This window comes from Homarus americanus, unplaced genomic scaffold (genome assembly GCF_018991925.1).
Source record: "Homarus americanus isolate GMGI-L3 unplaced genomic scaffold, GMGI_Hamer_2.0 scaffold30231, whole genome shotgun sequence".
Taxonomy (NCBI): Eukaryota; Metazoa; Arthropoda; class Malacostraca; order Decapoda; family Nephropidae; genus Homarus; species Homarus americanus.
Window position 1 is genome coordinate 221,568 of NW_024756966.1, and position 4,178 is coordinate 225,745.

Consider the following 4,178-nt stretch of genomic DNA (forward strand, 5'->3'; position numbering starts at 1 on the left):
TGTGCTTGGACCTGTCCCTAAAAGGTTCTATCTTCACACAGTCGAGGACGTAGTGTTCAAGTGTGTGGCCATATGTATGGCCACACACTTTTCATTTTGTTTTGTTTACATCTGCTTGAGGAACATACTGCCAAAGGTACTTATATCCTAACCTTAATCTAGCGATTACAACATCTTGTAATCTAGTGATCTTGTTACTTGCTCCATATACATGTTTCACTTGATACATCTCATCATGGTAACCTATGGATCGACTAGTGCCTGTTTGCACTTGTCTACTTGCGTCAAACTCATCAATAAGTTCTTTCCTAATTACAGTTTTAAGGGTTCTTTTTGACAGACCCAAATTGTATTCAACGGTGTCTTTGTTAGACGCGAGTTTGGCGACGGCATCAACTCTGTCATGTTTTATGAGGCCTATGTGAGAGGGGATCCACAACAGTTTGACCTTGTTGGCCTAGATTGAGATGGCTATACGTGTGTGGTCCTATATTACAGGACTGACAACCATACACAGACATATACAGATAGATATACAGACATACATAGCCATATAGACATGCACAGATATACACAGACATACACAGCCATACATACACATATATACACAGACATACACAGCCATATAGACATACACAGACATACACAGCCATACAGACATACACAGGTTCTTAACCACACGTAGCTATATATTAATGTGCTGACAGGAATACAAATAACACGGTACCGTAGCTAAGACCTGTACTAATGGGGTAGACAACTAGCACCGTACTCGGCCACGTAACCACAAACACAATCTTGGACGAACAGCCAATCAGCTAGCCATAAAGACAGACACACACAATAAGACATAAACAGAAAGACAACTGACAAAATAACAGCTGCGAATATATAAGAGTAGGACAGACAGACAAACAGACAGACAGACAATACATGACTCAATATCCTCCCTCCCCTCACAGAGCATCATAACACGAGGTGGGGGGGGGGCTAAAATAAAAAACAAACAAACCCGTCTTTTTTCTACTCTCTCTCTCTCTCTCTCTCAGACTCGCCGGTAATTACTTGAAAGTATAGTAATTAATTTCTCACGAGCATTATGTTAAGTTTACGGAACCATTAAGAGGAAATTAAACTTCGATTGGCTCCAATGAGCTCAGGGAAACTTGCCTTTGATCCTCTTACCGTCTCCGGCCTTGGCTGCTACGCCCTACTTGGACCACTTGGCCTGCACGCTCCTCATTTTTATTACCTTTTTTACTCTAATTTGTTCTTTTTTCTGATTTGTTTGTTAGAAGAATTGATTTTTATTATTTTTTTATTTGCTCTAATTGGTTTCCTTTTCTGATTTTTTTTCAATTAGAGGGATTTTGTTCATTGCAATTTGCTACTTTTTCTTCTGATTTTTCTTTTTTTTATGATTTGATTTTTATTATTTGTTCACCAATGTGTTATTTTTTTCTGAGATTTTCATTGGCTGTAATTTTTTCCGTTGCTTTAAAAGGAGAATTTTTTCAGTATTGGTATTTTTTCCCAGTGTAATTTGAGATAGATTGATTTATTCGGATCACTTAAAGAGTAGACACCCCAGCTTATTTTACCTAACCCAACCTAACTTAACCTAACCTAACACCCCAGGTAGCGTTAGGGTGTTTATTCATCAGGTGAAATAAATTAGAGTTTAAACATGACAAATTTGACTATTTTGTGCTGACCTGACTGGTGGATGTGGTTTCAGGTAGAGGGAAGTGAATCTTTTAACTTTAAATAATTTATTAGTGGGTAAGAGGGGTGACTTAATCATTTTATTGTGTTAGAGGGGCGACTTAGCCATTTTAGTTTAGTTATAGGGTGGCTTATCTGTATCGTGTTAGAGGGGTGACTTACCTATATTGTGGTAGAGGGGTGACTTAACCTATATTGTGTTAGAGGGGTGACTTATCTATATTGTGTTAGAGGGGTGACTTATCTATATTGTGTTAGAGGGGTTACTTATCTATATTGTGTTAGAGGGGTGACTTATCTATATTGTGTTAGAGGGGTGACTTATCTATATTGTGTTAGAGGGGTGACTTATCTATATTGTGTTAGAGGGGTGACTTATGTATATTGTGTTAGAGGGGTGACTTATCTATATTGTGTTAGAGGGTGACTTATCTATATTGTGTTAGAGGACTTATCTATATTGTGTTAGAGGGGTGACTTATCTATATTGTGTTAGAGGGGTGACTTATCTATATTGTGTTAGAGGGGTGACTTATCTATATTGTGTTAGAGGGGTGACTTACCTATATTGTGTTAGAGGGGTGACTTACCTATATTGTGTTAGAGGGGTGACTTATCTATATTGTGTTAGAGGGGTGACTTATCTATATTGTGTTAGAGGGGTGACTTATCTATATTGTGCTAGAGGGGTGACTTACCTATATTGTGTTAGAGGGGTGACTTACCTATATTGTGTTAGAGAGGTGACTTCATCTTTAATTTGTTAGGGATTTTATTTATATTGTATTATTCATTCTGGTTTGGACGTTACTTTCCTGAGCTGTCTGATGAAAAGTTGTCGCCCCGAGGGATGTTTATTTTTCATCATGGCTCAAGTTTCACCAAGTCGTAATTGACGTTGTGTTTTTATTGTGTTGTAACCGATCGTGGTAATGTGATAAGACAGAGACTATACTGTATCCTGATTGGTTAAGGGAGACTGCACTGTATCCTGATTGGTTAAGGGAGAATAACACTGTACCATGATTGCTTAAGAGAGAGAATAACATTGTACCTTGATTGGTTGAGAGAGACTGCACTGTACCCTGATTGGTTAAGATACATTGCACTGTATCCTGATTGGTTGAGTGAGGGCCGACTCCCTGACGATGATTGATTCAGCACACTCTTACGTATTATCGGACCTGGTTCTTTTTTGCATAGGTTTGATGTGTGGCTTTATATATATATATTTTTCCATATTCACCTGAGCTTAATTAAACCCGTGTCGCACCTGGTGACTGGCTGGTGTTTTGTGCTGGGACGCCTCGGGCTCCAGCCAATAATGATTTATGTTCGTATTATCTATTTTTTTATATCCTCTAGTGCTTTCTGAACTTCTTATGCACGCACGGACGCACTCACACGCACAAACTCACGCACGCACTCACACGCACGCACTCACACATGCACGCAAACATGCACTCACACAAAAGACCTTTAAAATAGACTGGACGAAATCATACAAGTGTATATACGTTGCTGTATATTTCATGTTATTGATCTAAACATTTTGTACAGTATGTATGTATGTCCGGGTCGTAAGAAAGCGTTCACAGGAATATTCAGTACATTACTGTATGTCTTCAATACCAACAGATTTAGCTAAGTGTCTATATTCGTTTATAGAGCCACGGACTCTGTTACGCTGATGACCCGCACACATGCAAATAGTTCCTCCGTGACGACCACACACAGGTACGGTAACGGGGGTCATGTGTGTGTGTTGCTACAGGACGAAGCGTTACAATGGTTGGTAGGTGTTATTAAGACTGTATGTCACTGTTGGTGTAGTGGAAGTGTGGTGGTGTTGTGTATCGGCCTGTTGGTCTAGGGGTATGATTCCTGCTTTGGGTGCAGGAGGTCCCGGGTTCAAATCCCGGACAGGCCCAGTTTATTTTGCGACCTTTTGTGTAAGGGTCAGCATACTCGCATCTTGAGTGAGAGGTCCCAGGTTCGATCCTCGGGCAGGGTGAAACTTTGGGGAAGTTTCTTTACGCCATTTGTTCCGGGGTTAATGGTTAGCCAGTGCAGTTGGCTAGTTGTCCGGTCTTTTTGGGTTATTCATTGACAATGGGTCACACAGGTCGTTAACATAGGGTGTGGTTTTTGTGTTGGCAATAACTTTTACGCTTTAAATTCGTATTTAGGGCCAGCCAGCCTCGAACAAGAGTGGCTACCATGATTATATTTTGTATATTAAGTGTCGTGCATGTTGTGGTGTTGGTGAAGGTGTTATTATGGTAGGTGGATCATGGTACAGTGTGGACGGGGGGGGGGGTATTGTGGAGGAGGGTGGAGGGCGCCCCGTCCCGCCACTTCCCCTCCTCGCACACTGTTTACTCACACACTCCTAAACGCCACACCCGAAAGTACTGCATGTTTAACCTGTCTTGTAAGGAATTAAATGTGGG

At 40.6% G+C, this 4,178-nt stretch overlaps 1 non-coding gene across 1 annotated transcript; it reads left to right on the top strand.

Annotated features, from left to right (window-relative positions):
* The first annotated feature begins 3,583 nt into the window (after positions 1-3,583).
* Positions 3,584-3,655, top strand: Trnap-ugg. Its single transcript has one exon. It is a non-coding gene; the product is annotated as a tRNA-Pro (tRNA).
* The last annotated feature ends 523 nt before the right edge of the window (positions 3,656-4,178 follow it).